The 19,848-nt window shown below is 42.8% G+C and overlaps 1 protein-coding gene across 4 annotated transcripts in view; it reads left to right on the top strand.

Moving 5' to 3' along the window:
- Nucleotides 1-19,848, top strand: part of fhit (fragile histidine triad diadenosine triphosphatase) — an 838,012-nt gene that overhangs the window by 552,722 nt on the left and 265,442 nt on the right. The window lies entirely within an intron of this gene.

Raw genomic sequence — 19,848 nt, 5'->3', positions numbered from 1 at the left:
ATTCCTCCTTATAAGCTATTTATCCGTAACATCTCTCAGTTCTGACAAAAGGTCAGGACCTGAAATGTTAAATCTACTGTCCTTTCTCTGCAGAAGCTGAGTGACCTGCTGAGGTTTTACAGCATTTTCTGTTTTTATCACTGAATAGCAATCAAAAGCAGAAGCACAGGCTGTTTATCCCCTTCCCTAGCTCAAATACAAGCACTCCTAATGCTGCACTGGCTAATCAAGTCTGAGACTTTTCTGGTCTGGGGTGGGCCAATACTATTCTGGGTTGTGAATTAACCCACAAAACCAGTAAACCATTAGCAAAGCATACAGGCTTTTTTTTGAAAACATGGGGAAAGTGAAAGCTTTTTTCAAAAAAATGGCCAGTCTGCACTAAGTGGGCTAAATAAGTTTAGCAAATGAAAGAATTATGTTTTGAAAATTTAAGAATTATAAGTTATATGATGAATTGTGGTAGATCTGTAAAAATTATTGCACCTAAATCTATTACATCAGATGCAGTTGCCTCTCGTTAGACCAATTCTTTATTAACTAATATTGTCTGAATTGAGCTGACTGTGGAGACATTAACTAAGTTTTTATTCTAAAGTTTGCTTATTGGCTGACATTTCTTTCTCCAGTTACTCTATTCTTCACCCTATGGAAAAATCTTTTTCACAAGGCTTGTCACCTAGCAATCTGTCCATTAAGTGACGATATTCATTGACACCCTTGTGAATTTGAGGTGAAGCAGGCATTCTTAGACTTGTCTTTTTTCAGCAAAGAAATTCTCTTTATTACAGGATGACATTATCGTGGACATTTAAACTGACAGATATTTCAGCGTTGATGCACATCAAAAGCTGCTCTGATCTATGAACAGGTCTTGAGCAAAGTGACAGGGACAGTTTGTAATTTGTGCTGCATTTGAACTGAACACAGAATAACACATTTTTTCCAACATCCTGCTAAATGAATGAACCTTTTGTCAATCAGTGTCATGCAGCCAATATTTGAAATAGCCTTGGAAACATCACACTTTTCATACTGTGTTAGGCAAAGTTAAGTGTCCTGCCAGTAGCTACGGGCACAGTACGTATTAAGAGAAGGAAAGACTTGTAAATCAAAATTTGCCTGGAATCCAGCAATGCCATTTCCTGAAATAGAAAGCAAATTCATCAGCTTTACCACTGTTTGAAACTGAATTAATTAATATGTCACCAAGTGAGACATATTGGTAAAACTTTCACTTGCAGAGAGTGAAGAATCTGAACACCACTCCTGGAATCCATTTTTCTTTCAGAGACCCTATTTCATCTCGAGACAGCAGGTTTGACAGATTATTTTTAATAGGTTGTCCTGTGAGATGATAGCTTATATTGTCAAATATCAAATTGTAAATGTCATAATTTCCATATACCATATATACTGACATAAATATACATAAAGGCACAGCTTCCCATATTTTATTTAGCCTAGGATGTGAAACTAGTGACAAGTGCTATTGAATTTTTTTCAGTACAATGCAATGACAAACCTCAACTTTTCTCAAATATATTTCTGATCACTTCAAACGTGTTTCTTGGGGGAAGAAAGTCATTACGGCTTGAGAGTACAATAATAAAAATTTAGATCTTCAGCGAAACTGATAGAAAGTCTGAAGGCCAACTATGGTTTCAATCATCATTGGACATTATATGATAATGCAATTTTTATTCTTATTGGCTATTGTGCTTCGTTTAGGCTCACTAGCAGAAATTGGTGATGTTGCATTCTGAGACTATATACATATTATGATGAATGTAATGAAATCCCTTCAGCATTTGTCACATGTTTTGAAATTGTTTCGGAGTTGTTCATGAACGAAATCTGTAGACGGCAGTTAAATTATTTTTAATAGCCTGGGACATACTTGCTGCTTTTTATTTTATAATTAGATATTTTATGAAGCATTCTCAAGATCCAAATTAATCTGAAAAATCAAAATTGTGGTGTAGTTCAGAAAATTTCAGTGCAGAATTATCTGTCCCTTTAAGAAATTGTGCTGCACATGTACAATGAGTGAAATTGCCATTTTATGTCTGATACCCATTCACTGGCTCGTCACCATATTATTAACAGAGAACCAGAATGCGTTTGCAGGTCTTTGTATCTGAGTTCCATTGGAAAGGAGTGAAGGTAGGATTCAAAATTTCATGTAAGCCGCATTATTCCAATATTTGTGGGTTATTTTTGAAAATTTAAACCTATTTCCTCATTGCATTGAGTGATCAGTGAAAACAGTAAGTAAATGTGTTATTGACATGTGCGTTGAGATAACAATGTGAAGTTTTCAGCTTATACAGGTTTTGTCTTGTGTTCCAGTGGTGCAAGGAGTTGTTACGCATTATTCCCTGGTGGTTTTCTTGAATGTATATTCATCGTGATTTACATTCCTTGGTGGTCTTCAATGGTGTCCATTGCTTCCTTGCATTAATGTAACCTTTGGGCATTGAATTTAGGAAATTCAAAATGTGATTTGACCTGGAGACTGTTCTTTACTGGTTTGAGTGTTTTTGTTGGGGGGGGGGGGGGCGGTGGGCTGAGGAGAAGATGACATCTCTTTCAGAGCTAGTCAAATTGACCTATTTAAATCATACTCAAAGTACATTGTTCATTATCACTCCTGCCCCCATTTTTTCATCTGAGAAAAGTGTTCTGCCTTTTGATCATTCCAGGTCTGATTTTGCCTCAGTTTTTGTTCCTCTGTACTGTTGGATTCCTTCATTCGTTATCAATAATGAAAGCCTAATTAATTCTCTGTTCAGAAAATTGACTGCATTTTTCAAGAGACCACACAATCCCATATTATTCCAACATTAATTGATGTTTCTTTTGAAAATGTAAAGATATTTCTCATTACATAGCACATGATCAATGAGAACATGAAATAAATTTGTTTTTGACGTATGCTTTGAGATAGCATTATGAATTTTTCAACATTACAGGCCGAAAAAGTCATTCATTATCAAACAGACTTGAGTGAACTTCTTCCATATAGGCTCATTTTAAATGAACTACATTTAAAATATACACATATATATTTAGTTTAAATCTTACACAAAATATTGCCACACATCCCGACTATCTTTTACGCAATTGCTCAACTGACCTGACTCCTTTCCTCTTTTGTTCCTAGGTTACTGTTGTCACTGCCCAAACTGCCTGCCTTAAAATTGCTTCAGTTTTCTCTCTTGCTGAAGCCACTGAGACTTTGGTTGAATCTAACTAATGGGATAAAAGCCACCAGTGTGAAGATCTTAATTGGAATGGGTTCAGAAAAGCCAGTTGCTAATAACAGCAAGTCCACGATACAAAATTGCCTGGGTTTTGGCAATTAATTGCAGTTTTGCTTAGGGAGACTACAAGGATGGCTGGTGTTGGAAGTGGAAATAATTCAGAAAGGATGGTGATGGACTAAACTTTCTCCTACCTTTTACACTCATTAGCATTAAGCACAACCAGGTTAGGTATGGGACGGATAAGATGAAGAGGAGAGCTCTCTTCACTGCTACCACAACTGCGTACTTTAACTGTTGCTCCAGCATAGCATCCCTCACAGCACCAATATGACATTTTCATTTCCCATAACAGCAATTCTTGTGGCCTTTCAATAACTATCAATTTTGGGCAGTTTTGCACATGTTAATAGCTCCACTGGGAAATGTTTTTTTAAACACAAATGCACACACACCAATAAATTCACCTTTTAATTATATTTTCTCAATGCACTTTATAATTGATTTTACTTGTGAACTAATCTTATGTCTGCTGTCTAAGTAATCAGTTTTAACTTGTAGATGGTTATTTGCAAAGAACTGTTCATTCCACTGTGGGCAGTATGTACTGCCCCATAATGCTCTGTGCTATTGCTAAGTGCATGATTGTAAGGAGTCTTACAACACCAGGTTATAGTCCAACAGTTTTATTTGAAATCACAAGCTTTCGGAGGCTTCCTCCTTCGTCAGATGAGTGAAGGAAGCCTCCGAAAGCTTGTGATTTCAAATAAAGCTGTTGGACTATAACCTGGTGTTGTAAGACTCCTTACATTTGTCCACCCCAGTCCATCACCGGCATCTCCACATCATAAGTGCATGATGTTATCAGTTGAACAGGAAGCAATGATGGCATATACGGGCCTGGTGGTTTCGGAATGTGGCCTTGGTTGGAGATTTGCTTGCTTCTGTGTTATTTTGCTGATGATTGTAAAACTCATTTTATGAGTCAGTTGTGTTGCAGGTGTGAATTGTCTTTGGGTTTTTTTCTACCTTTTTGATATTCCGAACTTCTTAAGGTAATTTGTGGTAAAGAAGTTTCCACAGCCACTGTTAGCACTTGCTGATCCCAAGAGCAAGTCTTCAGTTATTTAAGTTCTTTTTGTAAACTGGTAATTCACTAACAATTTTGATTTGTTTGTTATTTCATGCAAGTGGAATAAATTTTTTATTCATCCACATATGCAAGAGGTCTTTGAACGATCCCGCAAGAGTCTTTATTTATCCTGTTTTAGAATTCATACCTCATACATATGCTGCTGCATAATGAGAAGGCTGTAGAACATTGTCATAATTTGTAATCTGTTAAAATAGTCTTTTTAAACTGTATTTTATTAGTAGTTTACATTTTAATTCTCTATGAAAAAGAATCATAATTTAGATCTTACCAAAAAAGCCTTTGCCATTGTGTCTAGAACAGAAATTGAATTGAGATTGAATATGAAGGCTATGAAGCAGACTACAAAACAATAATATTATCGTGAACAATAAGGTGCAAAAATGTAAACTATGTTCTTTTTCCATTACAGTCAGGCTTATTTAGACATAAATGTCAATTTGGTGCAGTTGACAGCCTTCAATCCTGCTGTTGACTTTGTGTATTATGCAGCATGCAACATGTCACTTGGCCAGTAAAATGATCTTTTTTCATATATACATGTGATTGATCTCCTTGTCTTATAGTTATGATAAACTACACTGACAGTTTTCTGTGGTTAGTTTCTGTTTTACTCAGGCCTGCATTACATCTCATTATGGTTAATTTTATAGCACAGGAAACTGTAAGAATGCTATGTTGCCAGTAAATAGGCTACAAGCCATAACTGCACTCCGCATAATTTATGAGATACCGAAAGTTCTAAAGAGGCTCGTTAGAATGATGTAGGGAGCATTGTATGAAGATTTGCAAAACCACATTGTGACATTTGATTGATTTTTTTAAATTTCTGAACTAAAATGATTAAAAAGATATCTAAATGTTATAATGTAGTAGCCAACCTGAACCAGCTTCCTCGCTGTGTAATTAGTGCTTTGAATCTTGAAGACCCAAGATAGTGGATTCTAATTTTCAAAATTACAAAATATATTTCTCAAATAATTAACAGTTAATACTGTAATGCATCAAGTATTTTCATGGTCATACCATGATTAATGATTCACCATGATTTCTGTCTTTTTAAATTGAAAAACCACTAAAAATTCACTCAAAGTATATATTGTTCAATAAAAACTTATGCTACAACCCTTGGGCACAGATTAGAATCTTCCGTGGGCACAAATTGCAATTCAGTTGTGTAAAAGACTATAGAGAACTCCCTGTGCTCCACAATTCAACCAAAAAAAAATCTGTTTCAGAAGCTTTACCGTCCAGCCAGTAACTCATTGGGTTTTTCAAAGCCTTTCATCTTTTAAAAATCTTTAAAGATGCTTAAATGTTAAAAGGGATCGATCAATTTAAACCCTAGTCCACTGGCCTACAAATTAATGTATTCAGTAGTCTTAGAATAAATCCTGAAGCAAAATATTATCTATTAAATGCTACTATTATCACCTGAATAGAATTGATGACATGAGTTAAAGTGCAATTCTGTAATATCTTTGAGGCGTGTTTGCAGCAATACTTTAAATTATGGAATGAACATTTTTTAAATTAAGGAATGGGGATAACAAAGGCCAGTTACCAATGTGAAGTGGCCTCAGCTTTATGTCAAAATAAACTGCATAGTATAACTCAAGAGTGATACCAGTAAAGGGAACATTTGCAACATCAATCCTTAATGAAGGCCTTGATGAGGGTTTCAACACTGGAGCAGTTGAGGAAGGGTGTAGTTGGTTGATGTTCCAGAGGTGAAGAGGTGATTTTGGCAGCCAAGATGAATGTGGGATTGAAAGCTTAGCTTAGAATTGAACTGAATGCTAAAATTACACACTGCTGTGTTCAGCCTGAGTGAGTAACCAGGGAAGTTGATGGAGTCAGAGCCGGAGGGATGTAGCTGTTGGTGAAGGCTGAACAGAATGACTTCAGGTTTGTCAAGGTTGAGTTGTAGGAAGTTTAAACGCATTCAGAACTTTATGTCGGAAAGATAGTCGGATTGAACAGTAACAGCCCCTGAGTCAGTGGTGGCAGTGGGGTAGCATTGGAAGTCATTGGTGTGTATGTGGAAATATTTCCTGTTCTGTGATGTTGCTGTAGATGGCAAATAGGAGGAACCAAAGATGGAGTTTTGTATCGGTATGGGAGGAAAAATTATATGAGAAGGTGCAGTGCAATCACAAGACGGCAGTACCAAGGAGGTGGATCATGAAAGAGGAGTGCTGAAGGAGGAAGTGATGGAGTGGTCAACACTGTTGAAGGTGTCAAAGATCAATGGAGAACAGTGATCATATAGGATCCACATAGGATGTCATTGCTGACTTCAGTGAGGCTGATGTCAGTGTTGATGGTTGGTTGGAAACAATATTTGAAGAATTTGAACAGGAAATGGGGACAGAATCGAACACGTATTTGGGTGGCAGCAATACAGTCAAGGGCCTTTAAGAGAAAAGGCAGGTTAAAGGCAAAGGTCTAGTTTGTGAATATAAGGGGGTCAAGTCTAGGTTTTTCTGAAGACGGGCACTGATATAAATTTTGAAAAAGGTAGGAAAAGATTGGGAAAGATTGTCAATGTTAGTAAGCATTCGGCTAAGGAAAGAAAGTTGGATAGTTAGAAGCTGGATTGAATGAGGTTCAAAGGGAGCTACTTCTGGGATTCATGGAGGAATTGAGTTTGATGGTGTCTTGAGGAAAGGAGTAGGGTTAGCATGACTGGGGTTTGGGGGAACATTTGCATGCCAATGAGCTCTCTTTACCTTGGCCAAAGCAGAATGGGGACAATAGTAATACTCAGTGCTGCCAATCAAGTAATGCTTTAAACTGGTAGCTGTGGTAACAGTGCCATTATTGGAGAATATAGTATCATATTCGGTAAACTGTTGCTATAGCCACAAACTGTGGTTGATGTAATATATGATGTATAGTTTATTTCCCATGAGCCACCAGCTGAAAACAGCTGATGATAAAAAATTATGATCAAGTAGTTAAAGGTATATGTCACATTCTAAACAATGACAGACAGTTGCTCCAGCAACTAGTGATTAGCAGTAAGGCAGTGCTTCAGCCTTGAGATTCTGCATTCATAATCTGCTCAAGCTTTGCTCTCATACTTTATGACACAAGAACAGCTGAGATGAATTACTGCCACGTAATGCACTGAGATCCACTTATTACCATGCATGTATGCATGCATAATTTTATATGAATATCTTTTGGCAAATCAGCTCTGTTCATTGCAAAGCAAGGGGATGTATGGTATTAATGTCTTAACAATGGATTTGGGCAGCTCACATCTTTGAGTTTGAATTGGGCCATGTAGAAAATTGAGCCCAATAATCGAGCACAGGTAAAGCAAGAAATGTCTTCGCAATTTCTGCAATTATGGCTGGGATAAGGAACAGCATCTGAAAAGAATGTTCCAAACATGTCATGTTTGACAAACCTATTGGAGTTCTTTGAGGATGTAACGAGTAGAATAGCTAAGGGGGAACCAGTGGATGTGGTGTATTTGGATTTTCAGAAGGCTTTCGATAAGGTCCCACTCAGGAGGTTGGTGAACAAAGTTAGAGCACATGGAATTGCAGGGTAATATACTGGCATGGATTGAGAATTGGTTAACAGACAGAAAGCGTAGGAATAAACGGGTCTTTTACAGTTTGGCAGACTGTGCCTAGTGGGGTACCGCAGGGATCGGTGCTTGAGCCCCAGCTATTCACAATCTATATCAATGATTTGGATGAAGGGACCAAATGTAATATTTCCAAGTTTGCTGATGACACAAAACTAGGTGGGAATGTGAGTTGTGAGGAGGATGCATAGAGGCTTCAAGGGGATATAGACAGACTAAGTGAGTGGGCAAGAACATAGCTGATGGAATATAATGTGGAAAAATGTGAAGTTATCCATTTTGGTAGGAAAAACAGAAATGCAGAGTATTTCTTAAATGGTGACAGATTGAGAAATGTTGATGTTCAAAGGGACCCGAGTGTCCTTGGACATGAGTCACTGAAAGCTAACAAGCAGGTGCAGCATGCAATTAGGAAGGCAAGTGGTTGACTTTTATTACAAGAGGATTTCAGTACAGGAGTAAAGATGTCTTACTGCAATTATATAGGGCCTTGGTGAGACCACACCTGGAGTATTGTATACAATTTTGGTCTCCTTACCTAAGAAAGGATATACTTGCCATTGAGGGAGTGCAATGAACGTTCACCAGACTGATTCCTGCGATGGTGAGATTGTCGTATGAGGAGAGATTGAGTAGACTAGACCTATATTCTCTAGAGTTTAGAAGAATGAGAGGTGATCTCATTGAAACATACAAAATTCTTACAGGGCTCGACAGGATAGATGCAGGGAGGATGTTTCCCTTAGCTGGGGAGTCTAGAACCAGAGCTCACAGTCTCAGAATAAGGGGTAGGCCATTTAGGACCGAGATGAGGAGAAATTTCCCTGCTCATCTTTCTTATGTTCTAAACATTAAAACTGCAGATATAACACAGCTTAGTTTTAAATATGCTTGACATTTTAGAGATGATGAACCTGTTCTTTTTTAATTCATTAAAATTATATGGCCATTACAAAGACAAAAATAAGGAAAGGGAAACCAATCGTGCTTCCATTAAAGGTCTTATTGTAGATGACAGGACAAAATTGATTCAACAAATATACAGTTTATTAAGAGCAGCTGTTGCTCAGTTAATGTTGGGATCCAGTAATAGTTCAAAACCTCATAAAAAATATTTGTATTGATGACCACCAATAAGTGTCAGTGACTGGCTGCTGTTAAGTGGTTCTTCGTAGCAATGATTCACATGGAGACCTATGTGGAATACATAGTCATTATTTCATATCATTAACGGTCACTGGTAGTTCTCCTGTATCCTTATAAGTAAAAATACATCAAGAAAATCATAGAAACAATACAGTTGTTATGATAGTTTGCTAAATATAAAAAAAAAATGTCATGGGAATCCTGATTGACTGGCAAAGTTTCTTGGCTCCTTCAATAGTAAAATGCTCCACAGAATGAACACTGTTGAGTTGGTGATCCTTGTCACCTCCCCAGGGAGGATACACTTATTCTGCCTCTATTGCATCAAGCCTCCTGTAGTGCCCCAATTTTAACATCACATCAGATGAAAGCACCCCACACCTTGACATGCAGAAAAATATCGGCTGGGGTTTCCGATTCTGTGTTCACCAGCCGCGATTTTCACCCATTGAAGTGAATGGTCGGGATATCACCGGCAGTGGAAATTCCACTGTACTTCCACCGAAGTTACAACAGTGGAGCGGGAGCAGCTCAGAGCAAATTCCCAGCCAAACAATCACAGTGAAAGTGCAGTGGGACTCAGGTTTGCAACTTATACTGTCGGTATACTTAACATTTCTTCACTTTTATTGGAGGGGAAAAAAACATGAGTACATGAATGTTTGAAGGGATGTACAAGTGTTAAATTATTGAAAGCTACTCTCCATTTACCATTTTGGTGTTAATTGTTTTTCTTTGTTTTTAAAACATCTTTCTCCCAGTAATAAATAATGCCTTACTGGAGAAAGAGTAATGAATTCATTTGATTTTTGGGGAAAAAATGCTTAATGGGAAATAGGTATTTAAACCCATTCTTTTTGATTATTAGATTATTCCAGCCAGAGCTGCAGGTGCAAATTTAGAATTGTACCCACGTCTTTCAAATGGTGTCCCCGCAACCCCCAGCAACTGCTAACTCATTCCTACGGGGTCTAGAAAATTGTCAATTTATCCATAAAAAATGTGTATACATGCGTATAATACAAATATTATGTAAGTTAAATAAATGATCAATTTTCAATATTAAAGTAGGCAAAATATAATGACACATGGGCTTCCAACAGACCGAGGCCCAGCTTCCCAAAATCAACCTCCCCACCCCCTCCCTTCATGGAGTAATGCTGTCCCTTCCAGCCCCGACAGACATTCCACCCCTTCCAACTTTTTTAGTTCACTGAGGCACTCTGTCCCGCCTGACCCAATTCCCAGAGGTACTCTGCTGGCACTTTTCTTTCCCCTCCCCACAGTTCAAGCTGACATTCTTCTCTTTCACCAATACACCCCATTCTTACTGGCAATCTCCTTCCCCCTCCCAGTTTATGTTGGCACCCTCCTTTTCCCTTCCCCCTCAGTTAATGCTGCTGATTTCTTTATGCCTGCCCCTCCTCCTCTACCCCCCCCCTCCCCCGCAACCTTCAATTCATGATGGCATTCTCCTTCCTCCCCCACTACAAGTTAATGCTGGAATTTTCCTCTCTTTCCCTAAAGTGCTGCTTTCCCCTCAGGGCTCAAAGGCACAAATTGGTGTTGTTGCTGCTGTAAGAGATTAAAGATCATTGTACATTGTGAATGGAATTTCATAGTGCAACAGAAGATAGGAGCCTTGCAGTAGCACTGGGGCAGGGGGAATGAGGCACTGATTTTTGTCCTTTTAACGCTAAGACATTGCCCCTGAAATACTGACTCTCCATGTCAAATGCAACTGGCTTGTATATTTGGGAATGGACTGTTTTAATTGAGAAGCTAAGTTGGATGGTTGACACTCATTATGCAGAAAAGCCACCACAGGAACAAAAAGGAAAAGAGGTGAAGTACACCAAGAATTAGTAACAAGGCGACAGCATGCTTAGGTTTTAAAAGACTGAAGATTGTAGGTGGAAGGAAAGACTGAGGGAGGTAGGGAGTGCCATAGTTTTGAGCTCCTGCAAAGAATGCATTCAGGACTTGATATACAGGGCAAAATTTCAAATTTTGCAGATGACATGAAACTCGGAAATGTAGTAAACAGTGAGGAGGATACTAGAGGATTTAGACAGACTGGTGAAATAGGCAGACACGTGGCAGATGAAATTTAATGCAGAGATGTGTAAAGTGATGCAATTTGGGAGGAAGAATGAGGAATGGCAATATAAACTAAATGGTACAATTTTAAAGGGAGTGCAGGAACAGAAAGACCTGGGGGTTCACATACACAAATCTTTAAAGGTGGTAGGACAGGTTGATAATACTGTCAAAAAATCATACGTGGTCCTTGGCTGTATAAACAGAGGCATAGAGTACAAAAGCAAGGAAGTTATGCTAAACCTTCATAAATCACTGATTAGGCCTCAGCTGGAATATTGTGTCCAATTCTGGGCACCACACTTTAAGAAAGATGTCAAGGCCTTGGAGATTTAGTAGAATGGTACCAGGGATGAGGGACTTCAGTTGTGTGGAGAGACTGGAAAAGCTGGGGTTGTTCTCTTTAGAGCAGAGAAGGTTAAGGGAGATTTAATAGAGGTGTTCAAAATGTTGGGGGGTTTGATAGAGTACACAGTGAGAAACAGTTTCCACTGGCAGGAGGGTTGATAACCAGAGGACACAGATCGAAGGTAATTTGCAAAAGAACCAGAGAGGAGATGAGGAGAATTTTTTTTACGCAGCGAGTTGCTATCATCTGGAATGCACTGCCTGACAGGGTGGTGGAAGCAGATTCAGTTGTAACTTTCAAAAGGGAATTGGATAAATACTTGAAAAGGTAAGATTTATATTGGTATGAGGAAAGAGCTGGGGATCGGGACTAATTGGATAGTTCTTTCAAAGAGCCGGCACGAGCACAATGGGCCGAATGGCCTCCTTCTGTGCTGTATGATTCGATGCATTGGAATAAGATGCTGCAATGAGCCTTTGTTTCAACATAGTGAGGATGCAGGGAGGAAGGTGTGTCAAGTGACATATTTGCAGCTTTGGAGGAACAGATAGGTAAGCCCAGTGAAGCTTTGACCACAGCAGTATTGATAAAATATAGAGAGACAGAGAGGGAGCATGGACATTTGCCATTATAAAATGTTTCCTCTAAGTAAAAGATTCCTTCATACATACATCTGTTGGAAAGGGTATATACATTTTGGGACTGAGAGAAGTCTTTTTAATTGAATTGTATTACCTCCGACCTGATATCAGTGCACGAAAGAGAAATCAAGAGGGCTTAAGATAAAGTTTTTAAATCACACATTACTGCTGAAATGTGACAAATTTGAAAGCCCATCTATAAAACTATAGGAAGTGTACTGGTTATGTTACTGGACGAGTAATCCAGAGGCCTTGACTAATAATCCATAATTTCAAATCCCACTGTGGCAATTTGAGAATTTGAACACACTTTAGAAAATCTGGAAATAAAAAGCTGGTGTCAGTAAAAGTGACCATGAAACTGTCGGATTATCGTAAAAACCCAACTGGTTCACTAATGTCCTTTCAGGAAGGAAACCTGCCGTCCTTACCCAGTCTGGTCTATATGTGATTCCAGTTCCATGCCAATAAGGTTGACTTTTAACTGCCCTCTGAAGTGGCAAGCAACTCAGTTGTAAAAAAATACTCCTGGAAGACCCACCACACCTTCTCGAGGCAACTGCGGATGGGCAATAAATGCCAGTGTTGCCAGCAACACCCGCATTCCGAGAATAAACTTTCAAAAAGGAAGCACTTTCTGTGAGTTCCATTGGCCCAGAAATTGCTCTGAGCGGCGCTCGCCGCTCCATAGATTCATTTTCACCCACAGTCTTTACTGCGAGAACTTCCTCTAATTCAAGTCTGAAAAGAGTCCAGCATTAACGCCAACGGAGCTAGAACCGGATGGTGGAGCGGATTTTCGGATGGCGGAGCAGGTGCGTTGGGAGCGGGGGGGGGCTCCTAAAATCGTACAAGTCCGGAGCGGGTTCAGAGCCCGGCTCCAACCCGCTGACTTCCGGGTTCTCCCGTTCGGGTGCGCGCGTGCCTCCCGAATGCGGGACTCCCACCGGCAATTAAAGCCGGTGGAATGATGATTTATATACTTGTACACATAGTTGAAGTACTTGAGATACCTGATTGAGTCGACATTTGGCAGGGGTGCAATTTTGAAGGATCCTCAGCGTGTTTCCCGTGCTGTGGGAAACACTCCCTGTTCCAACAGACGTGTTTCAGCCAGCAGCCAGTGGGAGATGCAAATGATTATTTGACAGGTGGGGAGAAAACCTAATTTATTGCAGCAGGGCACACTGTCACTTCAGACAAAGTTTTGGCTGCAAGACCTTTGTGTTTCCACTCAAATTCTTACTTTCCACCCAAAACCCTGCTATGCAAAAATATTTACCTACTTTGCAGACCCCCTCAAACTCACATCGTCAGGATCGGGTGGGCGCCATGGCTGCATTCATCATTTCATCCAAGGATGAGCAACATCACCAGCCTCGCCAGGCACGGTGTCCACCACCGCAAGGTGGAGCTTCACAACACAGTGCTGCGCCACAGGCACCCGCACAAGAGCACGGAGGGCAGCAACAGAGAGAGCGACATTGCAGGAGGCACTACCCTCACAACAGGGTCTACAGACCGAGGGTCAGCTTCCTGGACCTCTCTGAGGAGCAGTGCATACGGAGGCTCAGTCTCTGTCGCCAGGCAGTCGCAGACATCTGCAGCCTCCTTCATGCCGAGCTGCTCCCGGCTGGGCCAAGCAGCATCTCCTTACCTGTCACAGTCAAAGCCACCACTGCCTTCAACTCCTTTGCCTCTGGATCATTCCAGGGTGCCACCGGATACATCGCTGGGGTTTCTCAGTCATCTGCACACAAGTGCATAAGGCAGGTCACCAGGGCCTCGCACTACGTCAACTTCCCCATGGACGACCTCAGCTAGACGGAGAGGGCAGTGGGATTCCACGCTGTGGCTGGCTTCCCACAGGTGCAGGGTATAATCTTTTGCACCCTTATAGCAATACGAGCACCTCCACATGAGCCAGGACTGTTCATCAACAGGAAGGGCTTTCACTCCATCAACACTCAGCTCGTTTGTGACCACCGCAAGGGATTCCTTCACGTGTGCGCCAGATACCCTGGCAACTGCCACGATTCCTTCATCCTCCGGGAGTCCAACACCCTGCCCCTCTTCCACACACTGAACACCCGCAAGGGCTGGCTCCTCGGGGACAAGGGATGCCCCCTGCACACGTGGCTCATGAAACCTCTGAGGAACCCCACCACCAAGCAACAGCATCGATATAACGACAGCCACATCGCTACCAGGTCTACAATTGAGCATGCTGTAGGGCTGCTCAAGATGTGCTTCAGGTGCCTTGATCGTTCTGGGGGAGCACTTCAATACGCACCAGACGGAGTGGGACGCATTATAGTGGTGCGTTGTGCCATGCACAACATGGCACAACAGAGAGGGGTGCTGCTTGAGGAGGCCCCATCCACATCTGCCACCCACATTGAGGAGGAGGTAGAGGAGGCGGAGGAGGAGGAAGAGGAGGAAGAGTAACCCATGGGCAGAACAGCGGCTCACCTGGCTGCTCGTGAGGCCAGGAAGTCACTGATATGTGAACGGTTCTCCTAACAGCAGACAGTGTGAAGACTCCAGTCCTCACCACCTAGACAGAGCAGTGCCCACACCAGCCGCCCCCCAACCCCCCAATCTCCCTGCACAAAACAGTCCTGCAATTATACATATGCCCACTGTAGAGTGACCCAATGGGTGGCATCAAGTGTGGGCATTCATGGTGAACCTCATGAAAGGGCCTTATTACAGAAGCCAGTCACGAGTGCCCAAGACCTGACAGTAGTGGTGACAATAATAATATTTAATGTACGTTTAACAAAAAGCAAATATAAATAAAAAACATGACCCACCGTCAAACACCCTTGTGCATCCCCTTTGTGGTTACAAAACCTTCGCCTTTCGCTTCCGACTACTTCTACATAGTGCAGCCCCTGTGGCTGCAGCAGACGTAGTGGCAGGTTGCTCTTGTTCATGCCCTGACCGATTAGCTGCTTTGGGCCTCCGCCCTCTGGGTTTCGGTGCCCATGAGGGCCCCTCCAAAGACTGCTCTGCCTGCACCTGCGCAGGGGCAGACTCGACCACCTGGAGAGGAGGCAGCATTGCAGGTAGTGTTTGAGAGGGGGGGGATGCTTTGAGTGGCGTCCCCACTTCCATGTCCCCTTTCGCCATCATCCCTCCCCTGGGCCAGGCCCACACCACTCCTACCACTCTGCTGGACGACAGTTTGGAGGACATGTGTGAAGCCTTGTAAGGCCAGTGCTAGAGTATCTGCCTGCCTGTTTAAGGTGGCAGAATGTTGTTCACCCTGAGTCTGAAGGGCCGTTGTCAGGGCCTGAATGGATTCATTTGTGATCTGTGCTTGAAGCTCCATGGAGGCTAGCCTTCCCTCCATCGCAGACATTCCCGCACTTACCCGCGACACTATCTCAGAGATGCCCTCACGTCCCTGTGACAGTATCTCAGAGATTCCCTCCCGTACCTGTGCCACCATTCCACTCATGCAGGAGTTGGACTCCTCCATCCTCTGCGCGATTGTGGAGAGTGCACATGGCACTTGTTCCAGTACCTCGCAAATGTGCTGCTGCCCCTCGATCATTGTCCTTTTAAAGGATGGCCCCCAGGGTTCAGCATCTGTGTCCAGCTGAGCAGAGCCTGGACAAGACTGCTCCCACCAACGCGGACTCTCCACAGCTGCCCCAGCCACTATTGTCTGCTCGTGCTCACGTGTGTGGTAGCTCATCATGTGCGCCCCCAACTAACTGCGGACGGGGACCCACCGAAGTGTGTGTATCTGCACTGGTGGATGGCTCGCTCAGATGTGACGGTGCACCCTCAGAGGCCAGCGGACGCTGAAGGCCCTGTAAGAGAACAGAAGGCAATATTAAGCATGATGACAGATGTTCAGGTGCTGAAGATGGCAAGGCATGTTTACATCAATTGATATTGTGTGTGCTGAATGTTAAAGTTCTGTCACCGGACATTTGTCGGGTGGCAGTCTCGACATCCCCGATGGACAGGCACTCGAGGGTGTGGCTCAGCTCAAGCGCCTCCTACTCCGTGTCTATGAGGACGACTACCTGTTATGGCCCCCCTCTGGTCCTCGGCCTCTCCCTTGCATTCTCTTCTCCTATAAGGGGAGAAAGTAGAGATGTTGCGTGAGTGATGGTGACATGGCCAATCGCTGAATGCATTGGTTTGGGTGCGGCTGACCGTGAAAGAGATGCATCAGAGGGTGAGTATGAGACAGAGCCATGACATTGTATGAGGATTGGATTGAGTGGTAGTGGTGGGCTGACTAATGGGGAGTTGAGCAAGTGGTGTGGAAGTGCAGGTAAGTTGAGGATGTGGTTTGAGTGGGTGTGAGGAGTGATGTGATAGAGTAGTGTTGGCAGTGCAGAATGAGTTGGGGGCGGTGATGTGGAAGACGGAATGTAGGAGAATGAGTAAGTGTACTCACTTTGGCTGACCTAGTTAGGTCATTGAAGAGCTTCCTGCATTGGATCCAGGTGCAGGGGATGTTGCTGCTGCTGGCGACCTCCTCTGCCACCTCGAGCCAGGCCTTCTTGGTGGCAGAGGCAAGCCACTTCCTCCCGTCCGCCAGGTAGAACACATCCCTCCTCCTCCTCACCCCATCCAGTAGCACCTGGAGTGAGGCATCACTGAATCTAGGAACAGCCTTTCCCCTGGGCTGCTCCATGGTGCTATTTGTGTGTTTCCTCCAGGAGCAGCCATTGGAGGACTGCCGCTTTAAATTGAGCCCCTCCAGCTGACGGCCTGTGATGCGGGTGCGCAGTCCGCCCGCTGCGCAGCTTTCCGACGGCAAACCCGGAAGCCACAGTAAATGGCTCCAATTTACCCACGATCGCTTGGGGAACGGACGGATTTTATTGGGCGGGTTACCCACGCACCCAATCGCTCCCCCCCCCTCCCGTTGCCATCCCGCCTCCCCGCTAATATCGGGGCGCATGTGAGCGATGAGAGGATTGCTCTCTACCCTCGACCAATCAGATTGCAAAGAGTCAGTGAGTCAAAACCAGGAAGAGAAAGGTAAAAAATTGAAAATCTTGTAAGAACAGTTAGAGACAGCGAAATAAAGAGAGTAAGAAATATCGAATTAAAAGATAGAGACAAAAGAGACAGCAAGAAAAAGTAAAAAAATTAAAATTTTTTATAAAGTTGTCCAACAATTCTTAAAATCACAATTGATGAGACTCCACATTTTTAAAATTTAATTTTCAGTGCCAGAGAGGTTGTTTGGCAGTCATTAAGACTTGCCACGCCGTTAAATCTTAGTTTAGAGCTGATATTACTTCGGTTTTTTTTATTCGTTCATGGGATGTGGGCGTCACTGGCAAGGCCAGCATTTATTGCCCATCCCTAATTGCCCTTGAGAAGGTGGTGGTGAGCCGCCTTCTTGAACTGCTGCAGTCCGTGTGGTGAAGGTTCTCCCACAGAGCTGTCAGGTTGGGAGTTCCGGGATTTTGAACCAGCGACGATGAAGGAACGGCGATATATTTCCAAGTCGGGATGGTGTGTGACTTGGAGGAGAACGTGCAGGTGTTCCCATGTGCCTGTTGCCCTTGTCCTTCTAGGTGGTAGAGGTTGCGGGTTTGGGAGGTGCTATCGAAGAAGCCTTGGCGAGTTCCTGCAGTGCATCCTGTGGATGGTACACAATGCAGCCACAGTGCACCGGTGGTGAAGGGAATGAATGTTTAGGGTGGTGGATGGGGTACCAATCAAGTGGGCTGCTTTGTCCTGGATGGTGTCGAGCTTCTTGAGTGTTGTTGGAGCTGCACTCATCCAGGCAAGTGGAGAGTATTCTATCAGACTCCTGACTTGTGCCTTGTAGATGGTGGAAAGGTTTTGGGGAGTCACGAGGTGAGTCACTCGCCGCAGAATACCCAACCTCTGACCTGCTCTTGTAGCCACAGTATTTATGTTGCTGGTCCAGTTAAGTTTCTGGTAAATGGTGACCCCCAGGATGTTGATGATGGGGGATTCGGTGATGGTAATGCCGTTGAATGTCAAGGGGAGGTGGTTAGACTCTCTCTTGTTGGAGATGGTCGTTGCCTGGCACTTGTCTGGTGCGAATGTTACTTGCCACTTATCAGCCCAAGCTTGGATGTTGTCCAGGTCTTGCTGCATGGGGGCACGGACTGTTTCGTTATCTGAGGGGTTGCGAATGGGACTGAACACTGTGCAATCATCAGTTTGCAATCATCAACTTGCCCTCCTGCCCAGATTCCAGATGCACGTGTGCGGATGCTGGAACTTTCTCTTCAATTTTGGCACTAATAGCAGTTAGTGCCATTGAGCTCAACGTTACTTTAGAAGCAATTTCTGGACCAATACCTTAAGATATGCTACCGTGAGCTGATGGCACACTTCATTGACAAATCTCATCATCTACACGTTCTGAGGATTATTTTTGACGTGTGCAGTTTTTTACACAATGCAGTAGAGGAAAGAAAAAAGTCAAGATTTCAAATGTTCATTTGGCCAAAGACCAAGCAGCTTAGAGGTTCATTTCACATTCATTTAGGTCACGTGTTTCATTTCCAATGCAATGTTATCTTTCAATTTGACAGTTGAACTTGTATTGACTTTCATTTGTTCATGGAAGAATAGCAGTTGAGCAGAAGGATTAATGGTCCTCGGTAAACAGCATGTATTAAAAAAACTGTTTGGCATGGAATTCATTCTTTTTAGGTATTTTATTTTTAAGTGAAGTTACAGTACAAGCATAGTTCCTTGTATATTGGGCAAGAAGCATGCTGGTGTCGATGATACCTGATTATGCAGCCTGTGGCAAGACCAAAGTAAACTCACCAGATTCACTAAGCCTGAAAGGTTTTCCCAGCTGCCAACATTTGCAAATGCATGAAGTTTGATATGGGGCTGCTGCCAGCTGCATGAGACCTGCGGGTTGGGAGCTGGTGGCACTGGCTTGGCACTTAACCCAGTATATCTCTCAAAAGGTTTTGGGTGGAGCATGGGGAGAGCTGAGGTTAGCAGTTAACAGAAATTCTTAAGGTAGCTAATGACCTCACCTCACAGAAGGGAAACCTGGTAATGTTTATGTTGCATTGAAACAAGCGGCTGATGAAAGAAAGAAGGCAAGAAAGAAATTCTTCATAGCCAATTACTTTTGAAGTGTTGTTTTTAGTTTTCTAGCAAATTTGATAGCCAATTTACAAACCACAAGGTCCCACGAACAGCAATTAGATAAATGGCTAGATAATCTGTTTTTGCTGGTGTTGGTTGATGGATAAATATTGGCCAGTATATCAGTAAAATTCCCTGTTCTTCTTCAAAAAGTGCCATGCGATTTATTACGTTCACCTCATGGGGCAGACAGCATCTTGGTTTAAATGTCTCATGCAAAAAACGGCGCCGCCGACAGTGCAGAATTCCCTCAGTACTGCACTGAAAATGCCAGTCTGGATTATGTGCTTAAATCTCTAGAGTGTGACTTGATTTTGCAACCTTCTGGTTCAAAGGAGAGTCTTATGCCAACTAAGCTAAGCTCGCACTTGAAACACTGAATACAGCTGGTACCTAGATGGTGAAGACGTTTGCACTTCATGTGGCTTTCCTTGCTCCTATATAAAGGTGATACAATG

The sequence above is a fragment of the Heptranchias perlo genome, chromosome 17 (assembly GCF_035084215.1).
Source record: "Heptranchias perlo isolate sHepPer1 chromosome 17, sHepPer1.hap1, whole genome shotgun sequence".
Classification (NCBI taxonomy): Eukaryota; Metazoa; Chordata; class Chondrichthyes; order Hexanchiformes; family Hexanchidae; genus Heptranchias; species Heptranchias perlo.
Note: the sequence above shows the minus strand (reverse complement) of the source record. Positions and strands in the feature narration are given on the sequence as shown.